This window comes from Chiloscyllium plagiosum, chromosome 23, assembly GCF_004010195.1.
Source record: "Chiloscyllium plagiosum isolate BGI_BamShark_2017 chromosome 23, ASM401019v2, whole genome shotgun sequence".
Classification (NCBI taxonomy): domain Eukaryota; kingdom Metazoa; phylum Chordata; class Chondrichthyes; order Orectolobiformes; family Hemiscylliidae; genus Chiloscyllium; species Chiloscyllium plagiosum.
Genome location: NC_057732.1, coordinates 5637063 through 5650043, shown reverse-complemented (window position 1 = coordinate 5650043; position 12981 = coordinate 5637063). Strand labels below are relative to the sequence as shown.

The following is a 12981-nucleotide window of genomic DNA, read 5'->3' as shown; positions in this document are numbered from 1 at the left end:
GAGCTTCTTCAAATCCCGCTATCTCCCCCTTGAGAGGGCAAGGGCAGCAGATTCATGGAAACACCACCATCAGTGCCTGCGCAGCATCATGATTGCTAAACTATATCACTGTCGCTGTTTCTAAATCTAGGAACTTGCTCCTAGAGAGCGCCCTGGGGGTGTAGCTGCACGATACAGATTCCAACGGTGGCTCACCACTGCCACCTTCTCAAGAGTAATGAACGCAGGCCTTGCCAACACCACCCACATCCCACAAACAAACAAAATAAACTTCTTTGGACTGAGGTGGACATTGTAAATGCTGTGGAAGGGAAAGCTCGGTAAACACTTGCAGGAGAAAGGAATAAAAGGATATACTGATAAGGTTCATTAAAGGAGGATGATTATATGGAACATAAATGCTGGGAGCGACCCACTGGGCAGAATGGACTGTGCTGCAAATGCAACCTTTCTATACATTTCAGTCAGACATGCCTCACGTCAGAAACCAAGTAAAAAAGTTGGCACCCTTCATATGAACCGAAAGCACTTGCCTGCAGTAATGATCACTCGTGTGGTTCACGGATTGACTGTATGCAAGGCTGAAGCACCTTTTGCTGCACTTGCCTCATGAATGTGCCGTTCAAAGTCATCAAGGATGTCTGGGAGACCCCACTCCAACAGCATCACCCCCTCAAACTCACTGCGGTTTGAGTCCAGTTTCTCTCAAAGCTTTAATGGAAATGGTCAAATTTGATCACTTTCCTCCCTCCTCCCACATTTTTAAAATGGAAGGCACCAATCTTCCTTAGCCAAATACAGAAATAGGCTGCTATTAGTTCAGAGACTCATCAGGCATAAAAACGAACAATGGGACTACACATGCTGTTAAAATATATCCCATTGCAAGCAAAATTAAAGGCTTGCTTTTGGAAGCACCAAGTTAAAAGACCAATCATTTGAACAGTTTTGTTTTGAAGCAGTGGTTGCAAATAATGACAAAAAACACAGCAAATCTACACACCCTAGACCTCAGACTCTCTTGTTGCTATGTGACACTGGGTCACGAAGATAAAAGCGGGGCTCAAAGGACTACAAGGCTTCGTAGAAATGTAAGTTGTGGTCCCTGTGAAGATGTTAAATTCCATCTGTGAGGAGAGGCTGAATAGACTGGGGATTTTTTTTCCACTGGAGCAGAGGAAGTTTATGAAATCACAAGGGGTATGGATAGGGTGAATAGACAAGATTTTTTCCCTAGGGTAGGGGAGTCCACAAAATAGAGGACATAAGTTTAAGATGAGAGGGGAAAGATTTAAAAAAGAGAGAGACCAGAGGGTCAATCCTTTCCACACAGAGGGTGCTGCGTGTATGGAGTGAGCTGCCAGAGGAAGTGGTGGAGGCTGGTACAATTGCAACATTTAAAAGGCATCTGGACAAGTACATGACCAGAAAAGGTTTAGAGGGATATGGGCCAAATGCTAGCAAATGGGATTAGATTAGACTAAAGGGTCCAACTTGTTTCTGTGCTGTACGACTGCATGAGTTTGAGGCATTTGCACAAACCAATAGCCCATTGGAAGGACAGCAAGGACACTTGAAATGACACAACAATAACCTTTTACACACAGACACCACACAAGGCAATAGGCCAAATGCAATTAGAACAGACGGTTACTTGATGACTGGTAAGGACACGATGGGCCAAAGGGCCTCTTTCTATTCTGTGAAAAACGAACTTCACTAGTGAATAGTACGTCCCTGGCACAAAATTGATAAATAAAACGCCAAAATTCCTAGGCTGCCTGACAGACAAGAGTACTTAATAAAACATTGGATTTAGTAAAATGAATTTAGAACATAGAAAAGTACGACACAGTACTGGCCCTTTAGCCCTCGATGTTGTGCTGGCCTTTTATCCTACTCTAAAATCAGACTAACCTACATACCCTTCAGTCGCTTAAATGTCCCTAATGTCTCTGACTCTACTACCACCGTTGGCAATGCATTCCACGCACCCAACACTCTGAGTAAAGGACCTACCTCTGACATCTCCCCTCAACTTTCCTCCAATTACCTTAAAATTATGCCCCCGCATGAGGGACATTCCCGCCCTGGGAAAAAGTCTCTGGCTATCCACTCTATGCCTCTCAACATCTTGTCCACCAATGAGAAAAGCCTGATCGGGGACCAAAATGAAGTAAACCATTCGGAGGCACTTTCCAGCAACATAACCAGATAAAAACTGACATTGAGGTGGAGACAGAGACAGTATTACAGGTGGTTAAAATCTTAGGCAAAAAGGTAAATGAAAAGCACTGTCAGACAGAGATGGAGAAAAATAAATATCTAATAATTGTTTAAGGAAGAAAGAGAATCGACATTTCATGTCTATTACCGTTCATCAGAGGAGGGACAGATAAAATAGGTGATGCAAAGCAGCCAAGTTGGCGAAATGCTAATTCATTGCACGTTAAAGTGTTAGAGTTAGCAAACTACAGAGGGATTGAACACATTTTAAATTTGATGCATCAGTGGCCCATGCGTCAGTGTACATGGGCAAACAGATGGGGTGATGTTAGGGTATGGACTGGGTTTTGGATAACTTGGTAGGAGGGGGTGCAGAGGTGGAGGGAGGAGATGGGCGGTCAATGAGCAGTTGTTACAATAATCAAGTTGAGATAAACGTGTTTCAGCAACAAAGCCATTGAGGCATGATTGGCGACATAGTAAGTGGTGATGGGGAAATGCCAGTCAACCACAAATAAAACCCCAATTACATGGAGACCTCTAACTGTCTGATGACTACTCACACATACCATGTACAGCCTCAATTGTATTTAATGAAGACAGAAGGTATCCAAAAGCTAAAAAGGCATCTCCTCCAGCCTGGAAAGGCCACAACATAGTGGGTTATCAAAGTTATTCAGAGGCGTTTGCATAAGAAAGTTAAAATAGAAGACTTATCGTGCAAATAGCAGTTTGATAAAAGGATGCATCTGTTTTTGCAGAGATAGTGTTGAACAATCAAACTGGAGGAGAATCATCGTCCAAGTTTTCAATAAAATTACAAATCAGCTTTACTCAAAGAACTGGTGAAAGTGCAATGATTCAGAGCTTAATTCTTTGTAACAAGAGAGGGCCAAATGGACAGGTGAGGAACTAAAATGGCTGCTATGGATTTAGCAAACCTTTGTATAGCATCTTTATTATATAAAATAGCCCCATGCCCCCACCAAAATGATTCAAAAAGAACATTTTTGGTCATTACCCACCAAAATAAAAATTGTGTAAAACAGAGTGAGGGGAGATCAAGGATTGGCAGTCATGTAGTTTGACAAACAGCAGCTATGCAGCAACTGTAAAACAAGGCAGACAGGTGGTGGCCTGGTTTCAGAGTGACAGAGGGTGTACGTGGATAGTTAAGGCTTGAAAATTGCAGAACGAACCGAGCCATTTGAGAGCACAGATGAGAATGAAGTTTTCAAAAAAAAGTTATGCCATGAGTCTTCTGAAGAAAGAATCAAGTCAGGTTGTGTAATTCACCCCTAAAACTCCAGCTCAATTCCCATTCAAATCATCCAGCTACAATCACAACCTGAGACATGCAAATTTCATCACATCTAACCACTATCATTCCCGATGAAGGGCTTATGCCCAAAATGTCAACTCTCCTGCTCCTCAGATGCTGCCTGACCTACTGTACTTTTCCAGCACCATACTCTCGACTCTGATCTCCAGCATCTGCAGTCCTCACTTTCTCCTAACCACTATCATTGCCTGCAATGCTTTCTGTGATTCCTTTAACAATGTTCACATTCTCAATGTTATGTTGTCAAAATAATGTAGATTTTTTTCTAGAAAGAGCAGTAAGTAGTAGGGAATATGCCTTTATACAAGACAGAGAAGACGTAGCAGTGATGATTAAGGTGAGAGAGACAATCCTAGAGGAGTTGAAGACAGAATCCAAAATGTTCAAGAAACACTGCCCTTGGGAATGCCTGGAGTGAATCCAAGGTTGAAGGAATTTAGTTACCAAGTTAGTCTGGAGAGACAAGGATGTTCTCCTTGGAACAAAGTAGATGGACACAAGATTTAATAGAGTTGCACTAGATTTTGACAGGTTTAGAATGTAAACAAACAAATTTCCCACTACTGCAAAGGCTAGGCCTCACATCTTGATTTCAGACAAGAGATAAGGGCTGATGAGAAGATTATTTTTTGAATGCACAACAAGTAGTAATGATCTGGACATCACTATATACGAGGGACATGGAAACAGACCCAATCGATGACCTCACAAGTAAGTTGAAAGGGCACCTGGGGGAAATCAATTTTCAGAGCTAATTGGGACACTGCAGGGCAAAGGGCCTGACTAGATTGAGTCCATGCCTGTTCCTTGTTGAGCAATCAGCTGAATGGCCTGCCACTAAGCCATACTGACATATGACAATCATACATTTATACTAAATGCACGTAATCATTATTTATGGGAACATGCTTGCTTTGGGAAAGTTGGAAGATGAATCACGAGACATCGGAATGCAGGTACAGGCCAGATAGACCAAATGGCCTGTTTCTGTGGCATACATGGATGATTTCTGTTCATTGTAATGGGCTGTATTCAGAGTTTTCAACATCACAGTCAGTTCTGATAATTGCAAAAGTTCCATTCTCATGTGATTTAATGCTATTAGAAAATCGCACAATAGCTACACCATTTAAACTAATGGAGCTGCAATTGCGTTACGGGCCAGTACTGGTAAGGAAAGTTCAAGTTTTACAAATAACGGTCTAAAATACTTTGGTCGCATTAAAGCCAATTTGTGTTGAAGAAACATGCGTTAGAGCAAAACCAACTATATACTCTTCACTATATGACAAATATATTTTAAAAAAAGCAGATGTTGGAGACCTGAAACAAAAGCCAAAATTGCTGGAGAAACTCAACAGATCTGGTGGTATCTGTGGAGAGAAAGCAGAGTCTCTCTGGGTGTTCACTGGACCCAAACATCGAGTCTGCTTTCTCTCACCACAGATGTTGCCAGACTTGAGTTTCACCAACAATTTCTGTTTTTGCCCTCATATTCATTTGTTGGACTGGAAAGGTCAGAGTTTGTTGCCCATCTCTAATTTCCTTTTAACTGAGTTACTTGCTAGGCCACTTTAGAGAAAAATTTAAATTCAACAAGACTGCTATGGAGCTGGAGTCATGTGTAGACCAGACTGGGTAAGGATGATCGGTTTCCTTATCGACAAAGGAATATTAGTGAACCAGATGGAGAAAGTGAGGACTGCAGTTGCTGGAGATGAGAATTGAAAGCTGTGGTGCTGGAAAAGCACAGCAGGTCAGGCAGCATCTGAGGAGCAGGAGAATCGACATTTTGGACACGTACCCTTCATTAGGAATTGATGCCCGAAACGTCGATTCTCCTGCTCCTCGGATGCTGTCATAGAAACCCATCCGGTCAGGCAATCAATCATAGTTTCATGGTCACCATTATAAAGAGACTTCAATTCCAGATGAGGAGACAGTAAGGACCACAGGAAGTCAGAGTCAACAGATGTGAAGCTGGAAGAGCACACCAGGTCAGACAACATCTAAGGAGTAGCAAAGTCAATATTTCAGGCCAAAACCCTTTGTCAGGACAAGTAATTTGTAATTTATTGAATTTTAAACTTCACCAGTTGACACGATTGTAATTTGAACTAATGTCCCAAGACCATTAACCCTGGGCTTCTGAATTAACACTATACTATCATCCCCCATAACTTAGATAAAGTATTCTCTCTCACTCTCTCTGCGGTCACTGCATAGTATGATAGGGACAGCAACTTGTACTTTCATAGAGTACCAAGTTAAAAACCATAATACCAGGTTATGGTCCAAGCTACCTCACAAAGGAGCAGTGCTCTGAAAGCTTGTTCTTTCAAATAAGCCTGTTGGACTATAACCTGGTGTTGTGTGAATTTTAAACTTTGTCCACCCCACCCCAATACCAGCACTTCCCATTATATAGTACCTCTAACATTACAAAACAGCCCAGGGTGCTTCACACGAGCACATGACACTGAACCACTTGAGGCAGCATTAGGTCAGATGACCAAAAGCTTGGTCAAATCTTTAGGGAGTAATTTAGAAAGGAGGAAAGCAAGGCTGAGGGGGAATTCCAGAGCTTGGTGCCTGGATAAGGGAGGGTACAAACACCAATGGAAGTGTGATAATTGAGGCTGAAGAGGCCAGATTAGATGAGTATCGTTTTTTTGAGGTCTATGGGGCTAAAGTGGATCAGAGAGTTGAGGACAATGAGTGAGGCCATGGAGGGAGTTGAAAACCAAGATAAAAATTTTCAAAATCAAGAAGAACAAGCAGAAGCCAAATGTTGGTTAGCAAGCACAACAAAATATGTTGAGAGTTAGGATATAGGTAACAATGCTTTATACGACCAAAAGCCCAGAGTGTACAGAATGTTTGGATGGTCAAGTCTAGAGAGTTAGCAAATAGAGTCACAGATGTACAGCATGGAAACAGACCCTTCAGTCCAACCCGTCCATGCCGAGAGAGACAGGCAAACATGGTGAAAGGGATGGTGTTAGTGATAGAAGCTCCTCTCGGGATCAAACGTGACATGAAGCTCTCAAACAAACAATCTGATCCTTCACAAAACAGCTCCGAAAGCCACATAACAGTCATGTGTGAATTCCAATGCAATTACTGCCTCAGCTGATTTCAAGCACTAGATTCTTTCCTACATGTTCAGAATGACCATATAAACTCACCTCATTCATATTGAGGAACAGCTTCCATCTCAATATATTTTTAAAAATTTGAAACCAAATACTGCCTTAGTTACACATTTGTTTTTAAAAGAAATGAAAGCTACTACAGCAGATCGGAGCCAGGAAATTCTGCAGCAAGCACGCTGACCCTCCTTCCATCACTGCAGGAGCAGTCAGGGCTGCAACAGCATACTTTCCACTTGCTGGAATGGGTATATTATTCAGTATTCATAAATTAGACATCACAGCACCAAGCAGACCCACTAATTATGAATCACATTTACTAGTCCACTATACATTCCTGAGCCAAACCCCGGACAATAATTTGTAATAATTTTTCACCATTTTAAACAGAAATATTCCACTTTTTCTATTCTTCCTGCAAATGTGAATTACATGTCACCACATTATATTCCATCTGTCAATGTTTTAAACATAATTCACACAATACAGATGCAAAGTAGGTGATACGTTGGGATGTAGAAAACTCTGTTGCACTCAGTACCTTCGTGTTGCAATGCAACGATATCCAGTCAGAAACCTACCCTCTCTCAAGGAGAAAACCTCACTGGATCTGGAAGAGTGGACTGGACAGGGACCAGGGATTTTAATCTGTCACCAAGTTAGTTTGTCAACGTTTGGTGCACATGGACATTTCTCCACATTATATACCGTCTGCCAATTACTTGCTCACTCAATGAAGTTGGCCATTCGGCCCCTTGAGCATTCAATATGATCAAGATGGATGACCTAGCTAAATTCCCTAATCCCACCCTCCCCCTCATATCCCTCAGTTCATTTTGACACAAGAATAAATTATTGCGATGGTATGGGGGTGGGGGGGTGAAATTGTCGATGACTGAGTTGGAACGATTGAGTATGAGATTCCATCATTGCATATACACAGCCACTATCTACACGGGTGGTCATTTAAATAAAATGGTGTGTGAGTGAGTGAGTGAGTGAGTGAGAGAGAAACAAAGCTAGCATTTCATCCCATTCCCTAATTGCCTTTGAGCAAGTGTTAGCGAGCCGCCACCTTAAATTGTTGCACACATATTAGTGTAGCTATATACCACTATGAAGCACTGTTTCACGTGCTGAATAACTCAGTATGTGTTATCTGCACCATTAAGAATTTGAGACTCATTTTTACAAAAAAATAATAAGTTCTGTTGAGTGTCTAAATAACATAATTGCATATTAAACAGACTATTCAAAATCTTTCATATGCAATTTAAAATTAAAAACTGATTGCACCATCCACAAAAGAATTACTTTTGATTACTTTAAGTCCTGTAATTGTAAGAACACAAGGGCTATTCATATTCCCAGTAATATCCCCCATAACTTATTACAAGCATGATTCAGATCACAATATGAACTACAAACCATGAAGATTATATCCCTATACCTCCACACTCTTCAATAACAGATTCTTCCTGGAAGAGGACATGCAATCTAGTCCCATTCTGCTTCTTGCTCCCCTGCCCCCAAACACTTGGCAGCAAACAGTCACTCTCATCCTCGACAGCTATATCACTACCACTCAACTCTTCACATCTTCGCCTCAAAATCTGGCCTCTGCTTCTGTTATCTTGGTGTTGGCCTGTCCTGCTTAAATTGGTTAGACCTCAAGGTTTGGGTTGGTCCCTTTGCTGCCTTCATGGGCAAGAAATCCTAAAATCAATCAGTGCCCTTAGTATTAGGGAGAAAGTACACACTGGCACTTATATAGTACCTGCCATACCACAGGATCTTTCAGCAACAGAACACACCGGTGACGTGCCTCAGAGCCTTTGTTGCATTTATATCGCATCTTCAATGAGAGTTGTCATTACTGACAGCCTAAATTGAATCACCCAGGTTGCTTAGCAGCAGCAGCAACAGCAAATTGTGCACAGAAAGCTCCCACAAGCAGCAGTGTAATAATGGCCAGATAACCTGTTTTTGAGAATGTTGATTGGAGGATAATTATCGACCAGGATCCAAAGGACTGACCTACTGCTCCTCTGAAATAGGATCACTGGATCAGTTCTGGCAGGAGGGGCCGTATTGTACAGCCTCATTTCCAACCATCCTCCTACACGTATGTTGTGTTAAACACATGAAGATGAATTGAGGATATGCATCTGAACTCTTGGCACAAGGGTGACACACAAAGAGAAAGGATTTCCTGGCAGGGAGGTCTCTCCAAAATATCACACATCAATCACTGGTTACGTAAAGATTCACGAGTTGACTATCATCTTACTCTAGGCAATCACTGATTTTATTTTATTATTAGTTCACAGGATGGGGGCATCTCTGGTTAGACCAGCATTTATTGTCCATCCCTCATTGCCCAGAGGGCAGTTAAGAGTCAACCATATTGTTACAGACCTGGAGTCACATGGAGGCCGATCCAAGTAAGGATGGCAGTTTCCTTCCTTAACGGACATTACTGAACCAGATGGGTTTTCCAATAATTCACAGTGGTTTTGAGGTCACCCTTAGATTCTTAATTCCAGATTTTTAAAAAAAATTGAATTCAAATTCCACCATCGGCCATGGCAGGATTTGAGCCCAGGTACCCAGGGTTGAACATTACCTAGGTCTCTGGATTAACAGTCCAGCAACAATACCACTAGGCCATCAGCTTCCCATCTAACACAAACCCAAGCCAATACTGGAGTAGGCAAATTAAACAAAGTTAGTATCAATAATAGGTGATCATGATGGGCGAGGTTTCCAAACAAATCCCAATGAGACACTAATGCTTTTAAGGTAGACTAGGAACCCTGCCACTTTGAGCTGGATGTACCTATATACCTATACCTCCAGCACACTAAACTCCTAAGTGATCTTCAAAAGTAGTCTAGCATACCACATCAAAACTATTAACATCAAGATTGCAAATCACTACCACTTGCATTTGGAAACAAGGGGAACCTAAAGTTCCTTAGGAACGAGCTCCTTTCTCAATGCCAACTGTGCCAGCAACATCTACAACATCTACAAAGAGCTGGCATTCCAAAAACAACCTCAATAAAGTTCTGAAGGAGGATCTCCAGACTCAAAATGTTAACTGCTCTCTCTCCACAGGTGCTGCCAGAACTGCTGAGCTTCTCCGGCAATTTCTAGTTTCGCTTTTGCTCAAAAAGAAAACGTGACTTCTTGTTTCAGATTAATCAGATGCCATTTGAAGTTCCTCGTACATGACATGGCAACATAGCATAGTTCAAGCCTGGCCAGAGTGGCTCATTCACCCATGAAGACAGCCATCATATTCACTCTGACCTTTACCCCAAGGTAAAATTAAACTAGTTTTAGTTCCAGTGATGCATGAACCAGTGATCATTTCAACCAAAGCTATGCAGTACTCTCCGGTTTGTTTCTTAACTCGAACTGGACTCTGTCCTGGTTCTCTTAAGGACATGCTCCTTGATCCAACCCTGCAATATCTTCCTAATTAGTCCTGTCACTCCCACCTTTTCTGAACCTTTTATACCCTCATACAGAACAATGAAGAGTTCCTGGATCACATAATCCACTCCACTCAGATTTCTTGTACCCACTCCTCACGATTTATAAGCCATGTCTCCTTTATTGTGACTACATCATATTCCTAAACAGCGATTGGCAAATGTAGCTCAACCAAACCTTGTTCGTTCAATGCTCACTATTTCTATATGAGCTTTATGAACCTTCTCTGCGCATTCCTCATCTTCTTCTCGACATTTAGGCTGTCAAGGTAACCATGATGTGGAGATGCTGGTGGACAAAAAGTTAGAAGTCACACAACACTAGTCCTCGTGCAGCACTCTGAAAGCTTCCGATTTTAAATAAACCTGCTGGACGAGAATCATAGAATCCCAACAGCATGGAAACAGACCCTTCAGTCCAACACGTCCACACCGACCCTCCGAAGAGTAATCCACCCAGACCTACTTCGCTACCCTATTACTCTTCATTTACCGCTGACTAATGCATCTAACCTCCACACCCCTGAACACCACAGGCAATTTAGCATGGCCAATTCACCTAATCTGCACATCTTTGGATTGTGGAAGGAAACCCACGCAAACACAGGAAGAATATGCAAACTCCACACAGACAGTTGCCCGAGGCTGGGATCATGACTTTGGATTTTATGGACATTTACAGCACAGAAAGCAATCATTCATCCCAGCCAGTCAACGATCTGACAACATTCATCCCATTTTCCAGCTTTCGACCCATAGGCCAGGAGGCTATGGCCAACCCAAGTAAATTATCCTCCTCGGCCTGCTCCTATCATGACACTTTCCTTCTCCAATGTTCAAAACTCACTTTCGGCACCTTATGCCTCTTTTCCATAATAGACTGTTACCTATCCTCTACCATAATGGTGTTTGAAAGATTATTTGGCTGTAGGCAGAAGCAAAAGAAAAATCACAGCCTAATTAGACACATTATGGAATGTGGGTTTAGATCAGAGTGGTGCTGGAAAAGCACAGCAGGTCAGGCAGCATCCGAGGGGCAGGAAAATCAACGTTTCGGGCAAAAGCCCTTCATCAGACCTGCTGTGCTTTTCCAGCACCACTCTGATCTAAACTCTGGTTTCCAGCATCTGCAGTCCTCACTTTTGCCTACATTATGGAATGTGATAATTCCTTGCAGTGTTTTACTGATAGAAACCAATTCAGTTCAAAATTATAGTGAAACTAATCATACCAGTTTGAAACTATTGAATCTTTGCACCGTATCTAGACAAATTACAGCTAGCATCATAATTTCCAGTGGCTGACAGCATATAATATATATGATTTCATCTCAATAAGCCAGATCCAGTTGAAACCTTACCAACACAAGCCAAGACACTGAACAAATAGTACGAGGGTCAGAGAAGATGACAGTCCACTTCTGCCCTTCAGAGACAGCTAGCGCTGAGTGAATGCAGTCCCCTAATACGTGGCTGATTGCAGCCTCAGAGGACTGATAAATTGTGTGCCGTCCAACTTTCAAAAAAAAACTTTGAGGGGAAAAAATAACAAATTGTGACCTGTAAGCACGTGGGTGGCCCAATGGCCTTTAAAGCTGTGAAATAAAAACTCGCACTGTGGTCATTTATAAACCTCAAATGAAAAAAAAAACATGGGCTGATACAAATCAGCAAGAGCACCTAAAAAATCCCCCGCCACCTCCCCAAAAGGAGCACTATTCTGGAGTATAATTCGACCATTGCCAGATTTAGGTATCGTTTCCGTTTTAAGCGCGGTTTCTTTTTTTCTTAAAAACGTTCAAAAGGTTTCACTCCAGATGATAACGTGCTCAAATTAGCTCTCCACAAGCAGACGGGTAAAGTCCGCCCCAAATGTCCCTTCATCTGGTGAAGTGAAATGAAAATGAAAATAGCTGGGCTAATTCTACGCCGGGTTTTTCAGTTTGCTCAAGAGTAGTGCCCAAAAAGAAAAGAATCGGGCTCCTGCGACCCAGAGAGAGAGAGAGAGACAGCCAGCCACTCCTGCCTGTGTCTGTCTATCTGCATTGCAGGGCCCCGAGCACCGACACAGAAGCGAGGGGCGGTTTTTAAATGGTCACCTCACGGCTCCTTCTTACCTCCTCCTCGGCGTGTGGCAGAGACAAGGGAGGCAACCCAGGCGGTCAAACAGCCAGTAGGTCCCACTCAAATCTCCCGGTTTGCAGGCTCGGCCGGATCGATGACTGAAGGAAGAGGGTGGCTCTGTTCTGGGGGTGGGGGGGAACAGCACTCTGTCTGTCTCTGTGTGTGTGTGTGTGTGTGAACGCCCCTTGTGCGGGAGGCCGGAGAGATAGCCAGCCTCTCCGAGCGGGATACAATGTAGCACAGCGCCCTGAGAATGTTACACAGATACACACCAACTTAATGTTTCACTCCACTCTCTCGCTCGCTCTCACACACACACACGCAGCACAGTTGCTGATTATCTTAAATCGTTCTTTAGAAAGGTTAAATGTCTTTTAAAAACGAAAGCTCTCACCCGCGAGGAAAGCAAACTCTTGCCCTCGCCTCTGGCTCGGGTTGGCCGCTTTAAAGAAAGGAGGAGCGGCTGGAGTCCCACCTCACCCTGCAATAAAACCTCCCTCTTTCTTTCTTTCGTTCGTTCGTTCGTTTTCTCTCTCTCTATCTATCCCTATTCCTCCTCCTCCCTCTCTCTTTATCCCTCCCCTCTTTCTCTTACTCTCCCTTTCTTTTATTCCTCCCTCTCTAAATTTCTATCCCTC

General features: G+C 42.7%; 1 protein-coding gene across 4 annotated transcripts in view; it reads right to left on the bottom strand.

Annotated features, from left to right (window-relative positions):
- Positions 1–12877, bottom strand: part of LOC122561572 (GTPase KRas) — a 61238-nt gene extending 48361 nt beyond the window's left edge. For 3 of the 4 annotated variants that reach the window (XM_043713385.1, XM_043713381.1, XM_043713382.1), the window contains exon 1: positions 12337–12731. The gene's annotated coding sequence lies outside the window, so the exon portion shown is untranslated. The other variant, XM_043713383.1, reaches the window with a different exon arrangement.
- Positions 12878–12981: the final 104 nt, after the last annotated feature.